Raw genomic sequence first — 17861 nt, 5'->3', positions numbered from 1 at the left:
CATTAAATGAGGATAATAACAATACTTTGTGACCCTTTTCAGTAAGAAGAAATATCAGGATCATCTTTAAAGGCATGGAAATATGTTACCGAACCACAGCTGACAGAAGTTAGCAACTTGCTTATGAAAAAAAGTCAATCAAGCCAGCTCAAGACTGATATTTTTCTGAGGAGTTTAGACCCAAAAGAGAGCTAAAAGGACAGTGAATATTGTACTAAGATGAGATAATAAGTAATTGTTTGCTAACAGGTTTGCCACAACAGCTTAATAAGACAATAGTGTGTCTGTTAGCTTGTTTTGGAGCTTTTCATGTCCTAAGTGGCCAAAAAACATACAGTTTTAAACTATTCCTAGTCCTCTAGGACGTAAGTTATAGCAAAGGTGTTTTACGCTGATGCTCTTATTGTCCTCTATTAGTCAGCACTAAATAACATAGGAAACAGTCTATGTGCTGTCATGTTGATAGGAATCCAGCTCAAGCAGCTGATTATACCGCTGTGTGAGTTCTCACTGGAAGGTTAAGGGTTACTTCTGCCAGTAATGCCATAACTACTGTCGGGTGACTCATCACATTCAAAACCTGTTTCTTTAGGGACGCTGTAGTAGTCTACACATTGTATGCAAATGGTTATAACAACAAGGAAAAAGCTGGGAGGTTAGTACCATGATGAATGGGATCAATATCACACACAGCATTGTTCACAGACTCAGAGTTTTTTTTTGATTCTGTATAATAAAGCATAGATTGTAAAACACAAATCTCCTATTTAAGTTTAGAATCATTAGAGTTTTGAATAATTAACAACCACAGACAAATGTCAAACTGACACGCAATTTATAGCGTTAATGAAAGATTTAGTTTGACAGTTTGATTTCCTCTCTCTGGCTTACGTTGCTGTCTTGATATCTTTTCCTTAAATGCCAGTTAATGGAATTTACAATTCAACTGGACAGTAACACAATCAAGCAATCGTGGGATGAACCAGATCACCGAAAAGCGAATAAGACTTATTTTTCCTCCCACAAATCAGTCTGCGTGGAAGCTAATGTTTTCAGACACAGCATACTGTGAGGCAACTCATTCCACATCTCAGTCAGGGAGCTCTTCCAACGCCCTGCTGGAAGTTTAAAACCAAATCCAGTTGTAATCTGCAGCCGGCAAAGAAGTATAGACAGATTTCCAAAGGCGTTTCTTTTCCTGCACGGTTGCTTAGCTACTCCCACGGACTGCAAGCTGAGATTTTTCAAGTATTTTAGTATTGTGTGAATGGCCAGTAGCTTTTAAGTCCACATCTCATGTAAGTTGGGTTTTTTTGGGGGATCTGCAGTCAAGTATTTACTTATAATCAATCCAGAGCTCATTTGCTTCAGTGATGAATTAAAAATGATTTTTCTAAAATGTTCCTCTGCTCTAATAGAAGCACCGAAGCAAGACTACTGTAAGGAATCTCCATGAAACCTGTAAATCCCTTTCCTTTATTTGATTCAGTGATAAATGAAAACTAAAGACCAGAGCATAATTGAATCACAGACCTGGTGGCAGTTTTATAGAAGTATGTCAGCATGACAGCACCGTAACATTGGATTTCTGCTGCTACCCGCTTTACGTACACCGGTGAACTTGGAAACCCTTTTGCCCGCGATGCATCGCATCATTCAGAGGGGCAAGGATAAGAATAATCCATATTGTTGTATCTAGGCCAAGTAAATCAACACTGCATAACTGGAAATGCTCACTGTTGCCAAGCTGTGAGCGTTTCAGTTGCTACTGTATCTCCTCGGGTTCATGCTTCAGTCTCTCCATGCAGTTTTTTTGGTGCTCTCCCAAGACATACGTGTTTATCACCGATGGAATTTACCATGAATTAATAATAGGTTAAATAATACATGTCATATTTTCGGTGGATGTTTTAGATCATCCATGTAGTGCACTATGACGACACGATGAGTGCAGCGTGTGTTGTCCTTTGTAGGCGCCAGTAACTTATCATCTTCCATATTCTGAAGCGTATCTTTGACTGTTTTATTAGTGTTTGCTGTAGTAGTGTGTAAGGTGGTATATTGTTATGTACTATACGCCTTTATAAGCCCCCAAACACCCTATTGAGACTTAACTATAATTTACAGCTGCTGTAACAAATATTTTTTAAATATAGAATGACTAGGTTTAAGGTGAAACGGGTCGTAATGATGATCCCACTCAGAATTATCACCCCACTCAGAATTATCACCCGACTCTGAAGTTCTCCTCAGCTTTATTGAGCATTTTAGCATCTTTCAGCTCATTGTTTCGGCAACCCAGACGCCAGCAATAAAAACCTGTTTGCATTGAACGTTTCCGCAAAACACGGGACACGTGACATGCCGACGTTTCCAAACATAAAAATATATGTTTCATAAATACGTTTCATGTCAGCCTCGTATCACCCTTGCAGAAGGGCACAATGCTTCAGGGTTAACGTTGTGTAACGATTGGAAGTTTAGGCAACAAAACTACTTACGGTTAGAAAAGATATCTTGTGTTAAAATAATAACGTGACAACGAAACGTAACATGCGTAACAACATAACCAGCGTAAACAAATGACAACCACCCATAGCAGACTTTCTTATGTAACATTAAGTTTTACAAAAACGTTAATTAAATGAGCGTAAACTCAAAGTTTATTTGGTTTCACACAGGACACAAACAGCGGTCTCCTGGGTGAAAGTCCTGTCCGGCCTTTGTGGACTTTCTCGCTCTTTATACCACAGAACTATCAATTACGGCCGCTCCACAGACTACTTCACTTGTTCTTCGCATCGCAAGTTAGTAAGTGCCCAATAAATCTGTTGTTGCAAGTTTGGTACAGAAATGAATCTCCCAGATTCACAAGTCCATTGGTGAGCTGAACTCGTAGCCAATGGACTTACATAAGCTCAAGGGGAACTCAATTTGGGCCCTCCACTTTTGAATATGACACGGAAAGCATTTTTTGATTCCTCCCCCTGTAGTAAACATGGGCTCATGAAATTTTAAGACTACATTATGTTAATCATTTTGTTAAGCTCCGACCAAAAGGCAACCTCCAATGATGAAAAATGAAGCAGACACAGAGGTGCCAAAACTGCAGTTCCTTGTTGAGGCTGGCTCCAAAAGCCTGTCAACCTCCACTGACCCCCAACTGCCCAACTTTATGTGAAGGAACTGCATCACTATTATTTTGATGTGTATGAGTCGTTTGTTTCCTTTTTTATTGAAATTCCCACTATCGTTTTACATTTTAAATATATTGTTGGAAGGGGGCTGAAATACTCTGTGTATTAAAATTAGTACTTTTTTCTGTCTGCTGGAATACATATTTGTATAGAATTAGTCAAATTCAATGTGAATCATTTAAAAAAGAAAGGAAGAAATGATTACTACATCTAAATTATATTTCTTCATGTTGGGCCTGTTGTACACTTGTGGAAAACCAAACAAGAGTTGGTTGAATCTGGGTTAGAGCATCCTCTGCGAGATGACATCCGTTGACTTTACAGCTCAAACATACACACAAACATGTCCAGGGGCATCCACCCTTCATCTGCAATGTTCCTACTGGATGGAAGTAATTCAATTATGTCCCAGCACGTTTGTGTTTGTTTATCCATGTCACAGCGAGTCCTGATTGAACTCTCCTGAGATATCACACGGGATCAGCAGATGTTGCGTAGACCTCTGCGACCCCATAAGTTCCACAGTCATGATCCGTGTGCGCGCAGTGGCTTTCTGAGGCGTAGCAACACTGGCAGCTTCTTTTTCCCCTGCTTAGCCTGTGAGTAATGCTCAGACCAGAGCGCGGGGGCAGGGCCATGAGGGTTCATTAACTCAGCTGGAGCCTGATGAGCTGGAAAACTCCTAACCTTCAATGATTTTAGCCCAGCAAAAGCTCCACTTTTCTTGACCAGCATGGCAAATGGCTTGAGTCTATGTTATGGTCTCCTTTCATTTATTTATACAACAGATAATAGAAAAGCAAGCTGAAATAAAAAACCGCATTGTTGTCAGAGCAGCCATATAAGTTCCATGGTTTGCATATTATTGCAAAGCATTTATAACAGGAAGATAATACATCATATACTGGACTAGTATGAAGGGAAACATTTCCCTCAAATATTGTGTAGAGGGGGAAAAAAGGGTCAAATAAAAAAAAAATGTTGGTCCAGTTACAACCATTCTCATAGTTTTCATATGAAGTTAACTTTTGCATTTCAATTGAACTACACTTAATTCTGTCAGACAGTAATGTGCATCTCGGGACCAGTGTATGCTGTCTTGTGTTGACAATGATGTGGCGTGGGAGAGCTGCCCATACCGACCGTGAGCTGACCACAGTGTTTACCGCCCAGAGGCTCCACTTCCAGATGAGCGCAGACAACTGTTTCACTTGACCTTGGCCATTATGACCAGCAGGCCCGGACTTGACCTGTCAGGTTTCTGTTCACGGGGACGTTTTAGTTCAGTGACGGAGAGTTTCAGGGGAGTCTGCTTAGTGCCTGGTGAGCCTGAAAGTGATAGTACACATGTAAATCAGTGTGACATGTGGATGTCATTTCTCCAAGATAAAAGGGTCAAGGCCCTGACCCTCTACGTCCAGGTCGGAGACAAAGTCTCACATGATTGGCTTGGTTCACATTTGGGGTTAAGAGATGGAATGTCAAACTACTGCTGTGTGCAAAGTACACATATGTTTTAAAGGCAGTGAGAAAAATACAACTTTTTAAAAGTTAGTTTTGTTTAAAGGAATACTTACACATTTTGGGAATAGTGCTTATTTGCTTTCTCGTCGATTGTCTCTGTTAAGTATGAAGCTAGAACAAGGAGACCTTAGCTTAATCTAGCATAAGACTGAGCGCAGGGACAAACTGCTAGCCTGGCTTTGTCCAGTGTTCAAAAATACACTAGTTCCTCTAATTTAGGTTGCAGCAACTCAATAGTGACTCCAGGAAGTCACTGCAACCAGCTACTAAATGCCAAAACATAGTAACAGCAAGTGACTTCCTGTAAATCCTAAAGCAAGGCAGTTAGCTTAGTTTAGAATAAAGAGTAGAAGCAGGGGAAACAGTTTAACATCAAAGGTTTAATACGTAGACCGAGAACAGTGTTATGACTTGTTCAAATAGTATAATTTAGAACATAACAATGTCTGAGATATTGTCAGAGCTACCATGATTTCCACTTCATCAAGTGTCAACAAAACAAACTGGCTGCACATTCGCAGTCATGGTTGTTTACATCTAAATAAAATCCAGTAGTTACACCACTACAATTGATTCAGCTTATAAAAAATAGCTGTACAGTGTTCGTACAGAATCTTTTTAGTTTCAGTTGTTAAGAAACCATTTAAATATGCAACACAGCGAAAGCAGCTAATTTAAACTAACTGGTGTGAGGGTTACCTGTCTTGGAATAATGTGTGAACACCGCCACGTATGAGTAACAGGACATAATCCTGTTCCCATTCCGTGCGTGAATGCAGCTTTAGGTTGGTAGATGTTCTAACGTCGACAGAGCCAGGCTAGCTAGCTGTTTCACCCTGCTTTCAGCCTTCATGTTCAAATAAGCTAGCCTCTTTAGCTTCAGACTTAATGAACAGACATGTGGTAACATTGTTGTTTAAGTTAGGTTGCAGCAAAGCTGGATTGTCAACCAGCAAGTGGACAACTTCCCTGGGACCCCAGATCCTCACGGTTCTTGACAGTCCTTTGTTCACATTGAGTCAGTTGATAAATTGAACATTTGTTTTGGAAAAATCACCCAAAAGTCACAAAATCGACTGACATGTAAAGGCCTTAAAGGTGGGCCTTCCTTTAATACCTGATATCTTGGACCTGGTCTTTAAGAAGGTCCCTTTTCTCAATGTCTAGTCTTCATTATATCTAATTGTTCAATATTCCTAAATTCATTTGATCAAATTACCACATAGCGACTGTCACTATGTAGTAATCCAGCATAGAAACAAGGTGCACAAAAAGCAGTCAGTTGGGGCCTCTAGTAGGTTAATCCAGACATCGCCTGCACTGGTGTATCAACAACAAATACAAAGACATTGGAATCTCACAGTTTAAATTGACATACAGTACTTTATCGTTCAAGAGTTTAAATCAGAGTCAGAGCAGAGACAATGAGATGCATAAGAGTATTTTAGAGTATTTACACAGTTCCACAAGATGAAACCTAGAAACAGTTAAGTATGCAAATTGGGAAAGTACATTTTACCAGACATTTGTGGTACAAGATTGTGTAAATGCCACTTGGGTAATAATAGATAGCATGGTATTAAATCATAACAGCAGAACGGGCGGGATACAAGCTGTTCAGCTGAAAATTCCTTCCCCGTGCCCCACATTTAAGCATGCAAAGTGTTTCCCCCCACGGGGCTAAACCTCAATGATCCTCATGAGTTCAGTTATGGTGCAAATATCACACAGGTCTAAGAGCTGTATAAGTGTGCTTAGGCAAACCTCGCAATGTTTTGTCCAGGGGGAAGACGATCCAGCCACTAAGTGGCAGTGTTGTTCCAGCGATGACATGACAGCAGCAGCAGAGCATGGAGAGGGGAACCAGAGGGAGCAAATTCATGTTCTACATGTGTGATTACAACATGTTTAACATGTATTAACTCACCAGCCAGCCTTTGCTTATTAGCCAACAACCTGATGGGGAATATGATATGATTAGAATAGATCCTATCATTTTAACTTACTGTGCACAAAAAAAAAGAAAAAAAGCTTTCATGTCAATATGTCTTTGCCGTCTTTCTCCCCTCTCTTGCCATCCTGATTCTGTCTCATCTTTCTCACATCACCTCTGACTGTAAGGCAGACGAGCCCTCCTGGCAGATGTCATTACCAATCCATGCTGTTTCTCTTTGACAAAACCCGTGTCACCGTGGACACACTGACTGCTGCTTCCACTTGGCCAATCCACGCAACAGGAGATCAGACCGATCAGATATCGTATAATTTGTCGCAAATTGTGATGTTTTCTGACTCATCCGAGAAGCACTTTGGCCTTGAGCTCGGAGTGAGCGACTGCCACTGAAAAGTAGCCAGAAAATGATTGCTTTGATATGTGGTGCTAACAGGAGGAGGATGAAAGCCAAATCAGAGCTGAATTAAGGGTGGCAAGAAACACATTTATTCTTAACTGCTGCCTTTGAGCAAGGCAGTCTATTTTGGGCCTCATCAGTGACCTGCCAGGCTCATTTAGCATTACGTAACCTCGATAAACTCTGCAGGAAAATTTGTGTTTAGACTTTAATTTCTACAAAACAAGCATCATCATCTTACAACACAATTGTGAAACTTCTACACACTTAATTCTGAGGGTTTACTGAATGCAACATCACGGGCGCTTCACTCGAGGTGAGTAGTTTCCTGGAAACATACAACCTCTGCAACCGTGACCCGGAAGGATGAAGGTATTAGACTGCTGAGGGGTTTGCTCATGAACACACCGCCGCTCTGGTGCTACAACAACCGTGATTTCCCTTTAGGTAACTAATGGCTTTATACGGTCCCCCCCCCCCCCCCACCCCCAGGTGCTGAGGTGTCACCAGCATGTGCGAACTCCTCTGGGAAACGTACACAGACAATCCTGCAAAAGCCTGCTATGCAAAGTGCCAACTCTTCCTTTGAGCGTCATCAACATTTTTCACTTGATTTTAATGTCAAAGTAAAAACTTGAGTTGAAGGCCAAAATGAGCCATGATTTGCTTATGTTTCCTTTGCCTCTGGTGGGCCTGAGGTGAAACAGCCATTTAGGAATTCCTGCTTGCAGACAATGCTCCACCTCTGCTTAGTAGAAGTTCACATATTTGTCATGCAATGCCTGTAGGAATACAGTGCATTTTCTGCTCTGCCGCAAAATCGCGTTCTGCTCCACTGACATTCTCTTGCCCCGTTTGTTAGGGCAGTGCACAGCCTCATGTGATTTATTTAGCTTGATTGCAGGGATGTGCAGCAATTCGCTGCATCCCCCTCCATCATTAACAGTGTATAATCCTCAAACACGCCTGCCTACGTTTTTTTTTTTTATTGTTCATTCCCTTAATTTCTTGCTGTTTAAATGGGTTTTTCTGCACAGCTCAAATTCTAGTCCCAACATGTGCCACTTTAGGCTCTGTTTAGTTGACAAACTTTTGTGTGCAATTGTGGAACGTTAATCCAGTATAAGGTGCAATGTGAGGATGTTGTCTCTGGTACGCCTCCGTCACATCATCGCCCACAGTGTCACTTCTGACGGAGGAGAAGGCAGCAAACACTTCCTTTTCAAGTGCTTTCTCTGGGAATGAAAGGCAAAATGAGAGAGAAAACCCAGAAAATGAGGAGGAATTACAACAAGGTAGCCACGCGAGGTTCCCGGGACGTGGAGATGATGAAACAGGAGCCCACTTTAGAACAGAGAGCCCAACAAATCTTACAAGTCCCCAGTTTATCAAAGCCAATCCAGGAGGCGAAGCCCACTCCCCCCCCCCCCCCCTCCTTCCACAGCCTCAGTCATTTCATGCCCTCACGCAGCTTCTCATCTCCACAGGGAGGTGAACTTTGAAACCAGATAAATAGTTCACCCCATTTACCGGCAAGTCGAACGCCTTCATTTCCCCCGAATATTTGTTCAGTGTAGCTGGGGGACGTTTCATCCAGAATTTGTGCCTTTGCTTGTTTGTAGAAAGAGGTGCGCAATGGCTACTAAAAATAGCTCCATTGACCCACTTTTTAATAGGACTCCCTGGCATTGTTGAAAGGGATAGATCAGATCACACAAGACCTTTTAATAGAAACATCCAGTCATCCTCTTTTCAGTATAATCTTGAGGTTACAGTGACATCACCCGCAGCATGCTTTTCTGTTATTTAAATGCTCACTGAACATGGACATTTACCCCTTATTGAAAAGCAGCTACCTTTGGGCTACGGTGGATTGCCGCAACAATACATTTTGATTGTCTGGGTTATCAGCATATTAGTGATAGCATAGTGAACTCAGGGCTCTATCGATGTGATTCCCAACAAGGTTACCTGTACCTCTGCAGTTACTATAGGATACGAGGAAAGATTCTAGAGTACCTAAACTATTTGTATGCTGTTCATACATAGTTGAAATAGTTAGCTTTGATTTATGGATAAATAGTTGAAATAGTTAGCTAAAAGTAATAAATAAGTAGTTGAAATAGTTAGTAATTAATTAATAATGAACCATTAATAAATAAATGGTTTAAAGATGCACCTTCTGCCACTGCAAGGGGTTGTAATAGGACTGGTTACTTGACTAAACCCAGCTAAACACTGAATACTAAGTTGCATAAAAATATAACAATGTCCACTTTTTGCGGTGTTTCTTATCATTAACTTAAAATGAACTGAAATGAAGACATTTGTACCATGCACATGTCGATGAGCTCATCTGATAGGGATATCGGTTATGGAACCACTGACCTATAGGGACCCGTAGGGATACGTGTGAGCCATTTGGTTGACTTACTTGTGACTGAGGAAAGGCCCTAAGCAGCGGACAGCAGTGAATGGCATGTATCCAGGATAGTATGCTGACTTTTCTCTTTTCTGCTTGATTTACTGAGAAGTCTTTGAACCCTTCCCGGGTAGGGTGATAAATCAGCAGCATCAAAAGAGAGCTTAAAAAATCTTCCAAAGCAAATCAAGGCATGGGGATAACAAAACAGAGGCTAACAAATCCTACATTTGCACTTTATAATACCCACAGAAAATGTCTCTTCTCTTCCACACGCTGGAGTACATATATGCTGTTTTTAAAGCTAAATCCACATTACCATGTACTCATGAATGGTTCTGCAATAATAAAGGCATTCTGAACTCAACATTTTCTCCAAAGTGAGCTGCAAGTCATCTAATGGAAGCGGTGATAAGTGTAAAATCCTGGACAACTCCCCTGACACCCTCTTGTAGATCTGAATCCAGACAGCGCGGTCTGAAGTGCTGCACTTTCATGGGAGGAAAAAATAAATAAAAAAGACGCCTGCTCCTATGGCAACAGAAAATCTGTTAAATGAAGACAAACAGGAGGCCTCTGAACCTCCACCTACGCATGCACTAAAAAACACAACCTTCCTTTCACAGATCCATCAATGTGGTAACTTTGTAGACTCGCTGAATGTTAATGGCTCGTAGCATGCACCGCTTAAATAGGTCACGACTGGGAATAATTGTATTAACTGCTGTAAATAGAAATAAACAGGGGAAAGTGAAGAGCAGTAATGGCTTGTCAGGATCTATTCTGAGGCTTTCTCAGAAAATGGCGGAGAAGTCTTGAGGGAGGCACTCAGTGTCACAATTTGGCTTTTTGTAAAATAAAAAAACTGCCATCTGCTTAAGAACACCAATTATGAACAGAGAGATGGGAACGCAAAAAATAAAAAGTCTTCAACCTGATAACATTCCTCAGTGAATGAGCTTCAATGATGTTCGCTCATATCTGAATAAGACAGATGAAATAACTATGAGCTATTATTCCACCGTACCTTACGTCTCAGAAAGCATTTAACAGTGATTAAATGCTCTGTAATTCAGAGTGGGGGATATTACGTACACGAACTGGAAGATTTAGTTATATTCAGTGCGATCAGTCCAGTCGTCTGGACTGGAATGTTCTGTCTTGTCCTGAGACACAAAGCCAAGAACAAGCTGTTCCCTGAGCGGCCCACAAATATGTGCAGCGGAGGCTTTCACAGTGAAAACAGCAGGAAGTTGATCAATTCTTCCATCAGCCAAAAAGTTAACCCAGCTGGTCAGATGCGCACAATTAAAAGATGTTTGCAGATTCGGTCTGGAGAAATATCATCACGGCCTCTGTGTTCTTCGTTACCAGATGAATTCATAGCAGCAGTCCATTCTTTATTTTCTGGTTTCGTCTCAAACAAATCTCTCTGCCCCTCTACCTCGGGAGCTACGTTTACTCGACAGCAGATCTGTAATGTTTTCTGGTCAAGTTGCTCTACTCTCTCTCTCTCCGGCTGGCGAGAGCAAGGTATTCTTTAAATGTTTGAACAGATGGCTCCCAAGAAGTCTGGGGGTAAAAATATAAAACACGTGCGAGAGGCTTGAGAGCTCAGAATGCCATCTATTCTTCATCCCTTATCTCCTCCGGGATCCCGGCCTGGGGGCTGATGGTTTTTGTTGAGGCGCATGCACACTCGGCCAAAAACAACAGCCAAATGGTAATATGTAATTTTGAGGTTGTCTACGGTATGAAAGCATTCCACTGTGAGCAGTGATGTAGATGCAAATCATGACTTCAAAAACCTAAATTACACTCCGGCTCCAAATCCCCCATTTCCATAATGTAAACTGGAAATATTGTTCATTCTCGACTGAAAGTGAAATTGCAGTAGCGTTCACTGACATACAGTTGTGTTTTAACCTTTTAATGGCGCAATCCAGAAAAACAGCTTTTCTTTAAATTATCTGATTTAGTCCTTTGGACAGCAACAATAAAAAGCGATGGAAAGCCATTGTCATCTCCAGAGTCATGCCTCCTGCCCTCACTATCATTTTTTCCATGACAATATGTGGACAGTGGACATTGAAATCGATTGGTAGCACTGTTTTGTTTTTTTAAAGTTATGCTTGCAGGGTTGCTCTAGGGATGGTAATGGCGGTCTGCGTCAGCTGACAGGTACACTTTGTTATCACTGCTCGTCAGATGGTCCCATAGTGTCTGGAAACCCCCTCAACATCTCTGAAACCTTCCAATCCGACATTCACATCCACTTCACACCATGATTGGTTTTTCATTTGTTACACAACTGTTTGTGCACTTTTCATGTGCACAACCGAGTGCAACACTACCAATGTCTTCCGGGAGAGACTGTCTGAGAATGTGCGTCTTCATTCCCATATGGAAACGATATCACGTCTCCCAGCACTCTATGACGACAGGCTTTGCACTCCACCCAGCGTGGCTGCTCGGAAGAACTACAAACACAGTTGATGTCCGACACGGTCGCATGACAAACTAGTTTGGTTCGAGCATTTGCCGACCCCTTAGCATGTTGACCTTTAGCTCAAAGAACCGCTTTTCCTCGGTACAACCTCACACGGCCTCTAGTGGCTCCAGACTCTTAGTCCCCTCAAGAAATTATTCCACATTAATTGACATAATTTTTCTGGTAAGTCCTCTGAAGAACCAAATAAAAATAATTTAAAAACTTTACCAAAAACAGGCCACATGTCAAGAGCGATTTCTCTGGCTTCCTAGAAGGAAACCACCTGAAAAGCATGAAAGGGTTAAGATGTCTAATTCTGCATGAAGAATCTACAGCATCACTGCAGGCCCGTGGACACATTACTAACTGCGCTCTAGGACCCCAACGTCTCTCTGCCTCATATCCGAAATCATCAGGCTGCCCAAACTCTGCCCTGGAGAAAAAAAACATTTGACAGAAACAAAACACAGATCTCTCCAGTTTTCTCATTGTATGCCTGGGGAATATACGCGAGATGAAGACACAGTGTGAAGGGTGACATGTATAAAACATGAGCGGATTGGAAGAGCGAGGTGAGCACCACCGAGCACTGCCTTGGAGAGAGGACTAAATATAAAGCGGATGTCTGATTTATGACCCCCTCTGACCTTTTAACCTGACGGTTTTGAGCTGCTATATATTTCAAACAATATAAGAGAGATGTCAGTTGGCGTGCACTCAGCTCATCCTTTGTTTCTTTCTCCTACAGGATGATACTGTACATGAGCTCATACAGTGCGAGTTGAGCAAGACAGAAGCAAACATCCTCCACTCACACGACAGAGCCACTCAATGTACAGAGAGTACATCTTGTTCTATGGATACAATGAGAATGTTTGGACGCACAACACAGAAATAACATTTGTGAAATCCATTGTCAGGATGGATTTTTTCCCCATTAACTGTTTCTGTGAGCAGCAACCGAACATTATCCGCATTGTTGGAATCCCACGTCAAGTCTTTGCCACTCAGAGGATATGAAATGAGAGAGCTGACAGCTACACAGGAAAGCACATTACTATTTCAGTTGGCGTTGCTGCTTTCGTGCCGCTCTACAACCATTTTCGGAGTCATCCCTTACCCCTGCTCTTAATTGTTAATGATTTCTTCAAATGCAAAAGCTGGCTCCGCTCGCACTCTCCCCCTTCGGAAGGGGCCGCGTTTCAGAGATGTAAATCCGAGGGTTAATCCGCAAATTAGGTTTCCGCCGGCCGTGTGCGTGGATGTTGTGAGAATGGGAGATCGTGCCAGGAGCACGAGAGTGTGCCGTCTACCATGCAAACCTGAACCGCAGACTAGATCTTCAGAACGACTTTGATCATGTAGCTCAGAATCATTTACCGGTGGGATGGAGGGCATGTGAAACACGCGTGGCCAGTGAGGGATGAGGAGGCTAATGCTATAAACACGGAGAGCATGTTATCCTCAAAAGGGCTTGTTCAAAATTGAAGAAGAGGTGGGGGAAGGGAGGGCCTCTTATCAGATCTCTAATTCAATAGAGCCTGCTGAGTGTGGAATATAGCCATCAACATGCCATCAAACAACTATATGTAGGCTACATGCCTACAAACCCTATTAACCATATTTAGCCACATTTGAACCGACACCTAAATGAGAAGATCACTATAATTCAAAGTCCTCATGGATTTGAAAGCCATTAAAATGTTCTGACCCAATGCATACCCGCTTATTTCCCTAAAAGAGAGAATTCCACCTTTTCAATATTTGAGATGTTTATTAAACATATGCAATCTGATTACAGGGCAAGAAGTATTGGATACCAAATGTCTAAATCAATTCTCATATGCTAGCTAAGCCTGAAAACTAATTCTGGTTTATGACGCGTACGCACTTTTCACAACCATCCTGCGGATGACAGTCAAAAGTAGTGACACTTCCACTTTGTTGCCACCGCAATAATGGCCGAGTTATCAGCGTGAGCAAACCAGTCAGCAGGTTGGTTAATGTGTGACATGTAATCTTTAAACATGCATTGCAAGCTTCATACTCGACACTGACATGTTATCACCAAACCAATAGGGCAAATGCGTCAGCAAAAATGTGCTGATTCTATGTTTATTGTCTCACAAGGAGTTAGATGAGAAGATGTATTAGCCCAGCAGACACACTGAACTCTGGGAAAAACTGCTAGCTTCTAGCATCTTTTAGTTGTTTAGTTAGCATGTTAGCATGACACTACAGTTGAAGGAGCATTAGTTTACACATAAGAGCTATTTACAACAGCTGCAGGCAATAACCGCATGCCGTATCTATAAAGTACTCTGCTAACGTCTTTATTATTTTCATGGGCCAAATGTGAAGTTAACATCGCACTGGTTCCCTCGACTAAAAGCCAATGAGGTTTTTCCATTGGATTTGGGGTTATTGCAGTAAACATGCTCTGTGGCAAACAAATGTTCATGTTACTTACATGTTTTGTCATGGCGCTGATTGGCTAATTGTTAGTCCCCCCCCCTGTGGTGATCGATTGCATTTTTAACAGAGAAACCACTGTTTGATATCACGATGCCAGACGAAGCGGTTCCACTCGGTGGAGTGGGCCGACTCAAAGTTCTGGATCCAGGCAAAGTTTATGAAACACTTCCTATCAGATTTACATAGCTGTGCTTACACCTGAGAGGTTATATTTAAAAGAACAGTTGGATACCCGTCAGCTGGCGAAAACATCTTCACTGTAACTACCTTGAATAAAGGAAGTCAAAGAACGACAGGTTGCTAGGAGACTATTGCAGAGAGAGCCCAAGAGACGCATTAATGCTGACCTTTACAGGGGACAAGGTAAGAAGATGGAAATGGTGCATCACGTTGTTCATGCCATGGATCAGGGATTTAAAAAGTATAGATAAATCAGTCATTTATTGTTTGACTAACATAAACTAACCATTCACAAATGATTAAGAATCAGTGAAGTAGATTCACCAAGGCTCTAAAGTTAATACTGTAGTTTGCTGTTTGTTACTAACATCCGTTGCTTGACTCACTCTTTCCATGACTCATGGTATAAACAACACTTCACACTGTGGTTCTAATACACACAGTGTTGACTCTTCTAGTGCTTTCAGTGACTTGATTCAAGTTCCCCTAAATTCTGGTCTGAATTCTGAAATCTACCCCAGACACACTGACCGCTGCTGCAGGCCACAGAAACGGCATCGTGTTTGAAATAGCAGGAGAGTTTCCATCAACATCCACCAGTCCCGTGTGTGGGCCCTTCAGCTGAACTGTGCGCAGATGTGCCTCAAACACGAATCCCTCATGTGCCGAGAGCCCCAGTGTGAAAGTCTGGTCACATACAGTACATGAGAGTAATCAAATCAGGTCATTTATCTGTCTCGGTCGACGAGCAGAGATGTGAGAAGCACACACCTCTGTGAGAGAGCGAGTGCCACGGGGTTGCCCGGTGGAGCGGCTGTGTTGATGTGAGAAGAAGGGGGGTAAACTCTGCCTCACACTCTCACATGGATTTCTCTAGGATTGATGACGAACTAGACAAGTGGGATTAACTGTTTAAGACGGTAGCTTCGCAACTGTGAGGGTTTCTACTTCACTGACAAGTGGTCTAAATATTTCACATGGCCTATATTCAGGTCATTGATGTTGGGCAAAAACAATAACATTTCCAAGCTGTAACTCCAACACTTCCACATCAGAGTATTCTGCCGCTTCCAGGAATCTGTTCATATCCTGAGACATCTGATACTGTTTGAAGACTGTCTGCACAAACAGCTCCTTGGCAGGAGTACACACACAAACTTTAGTGCTAAAATATTTGACTAAATGACCATCCATCAAATACAATATGCAGATGGAATATTTGTAAGTACATGGGAACGTGCTGTTTGGTTGAGTGGTAAAGTCAACCTCAAACCCAGTGAATCTGATGGCTTGAAGGTGAAAAGAAGAGGCTGATGACTCCATGTTTATATCAGAGGAGCCATGTGGCTGTGACTCCGTCTCCGCCTGCCTCCAGTCTTTATGCTAAACTAAGTTAAGCTGGCAGCTAGCTATAGCTCGTAGCACGCAGCCAGGAGCGTGACATCAATCTTCTCATCTAACTCTACTTAGGACACACACTACTTTGTGTATATAGGTAATTTAACAAATACGACATGCAGAGTTCCCCAAGGCTTCATTCTGGGGCCTCTTCTATTTAACATCTGTAATCTTCCACTGGCTCAGATTATGGAAAACAACAAAATAAGTTTCCACAATTATGCCAATGAAACACTAATTTACATAAGCATATAACCCGGGGACTATGATCCAATACAAGCACTCAGTAATTGCATTGAACAAATCAACGATTGGATGTTCCAGAATATTCTTCAATTAAACAAAGACAAAACTGAGGTAAATGTTTTTGGAGCGAAGGAGGAACAATTAAAAGTCACTGCTTCAATCGGCAATGTCCAAAACCACGGACCGAGTCAGAAGATCTCGGTGGTCATGGACTCAGACCTGGATTTCAACCAGACAATTACAAAGTCAGCCTATTAAGAATATATCAAGGCCTTCAGAGGTCTCCCTAAAAACGTGACTACTGCAGCTGATTCAGGTCAGTTACAACTCTCCCTTCTTTTAAATCCGGGCAGACTTTTCTGCTGCCTTTTATTGAATAATTTCTTACACTGCCCTGTAACTGTTATTCTTGATTTTTTGATATTCTATTTAGCTTGTTTATATTGTCTATTATTGAAATGTGTTTCTTTTGCACTTTGTCTCGATGCTTTTGATATTTTATGTAAAGTGCTTTGAATTGCCTTGTTGCTGAATGTGTTGTATAAATAGACTTGCCTGGCCTAACACGGCAGAAAAGTGAATAAGCAAGTTTCCCAAAATGTCCACCAGAAATCTATTTCACTATTGAACTTTATCTAAATGATCGCACTGACCCGCTACTCTGCTCCCTGAGACACAGTTTGCCCACTGTTATTGTCCTGGACGCTGTGTTTGGCTGCGAGCTAACAGCTAACAGCTAACAGCTAACGATGGAACTACAAACACAGCTGCTCTGCCAGAGAAGTAGTCATTCTTTTTTTTTTTACCTCACATTTACGCGCGTATTGTCAAAAACAATTGTCTTACAGCCTACGACCGTGAGACGGAGCTGAGACGAGCACTTTATGATTACAAATGATCCACTATAAAATCACATTTGAATTTAAATAAAATAAAGATTAACAAAAGATGTCTTAAGGATCAATAATTAAGGCGTTCGTTCTGTTGCATGCAATTTTGCTCAGCTCTGAACTGATTATGAAGTCTACTTATTACCTCATAGTCACATGAGTTCACAATGTGTCATACGTGAATTCATATCATGCATAGTCATAGTCATGCATTTATTAAAGAAGGATTACATAAATATTTATAATAAAATAATTCCTGCACTGCATAACGAGTCATTTACAACTGTGGAGAAACCACAAGATGATGTTTTCAGTTTCTGAGTGAACAATTCATGTCTCTCACAAATCCAAGAGGACGCTCTGTGAGCTGTGGTGCATTCACAGCCACGACACACGGCCTCAGAGACATAATCAATAATGTTGATTACACTTTAAAACACAGAGGAACAGGGAGAGAAAGAAAACAGCCTCACGCCTGAAAAAAATCCCTGAAAGAAACAAAGACACTATTGATTTCAATTCATATATCATAGCGTCTTTCTTTGGTTGCTTAGAAAGACACAATGTGTTTATATATATAAACAGAGGTATCTAACATTGTAAGAACAAGCATGCTGTGTCTGTCATTGATTAAGTCCATTTCTTGGTTGTTACTAGTATTTTATTGCTATCAACCTTCCCATCTTT

The sequence above is a fragment of the Anarhichas minor genome, unplaced genomic scaffold (genome assembly GCF_050575085.1).
Source record: "Anarhichas minor isolate MPS153535 unplaced genomic scaffold, ASM5057508v1 ptg000071l, whole genome shotgun sequence".
Taxonomy (NCBI): domain Eukaryota; kingdom Metazoa; phylum Chordata; class Actinopteri; order Perciformes; family Anarhichadidae; genus Anarhichas; species Anarhichas minor.
The sequence above is the reverse complement of the archived record's forward strand: the minus strand, read 5'-3'. Positions refer to the sequence as shown.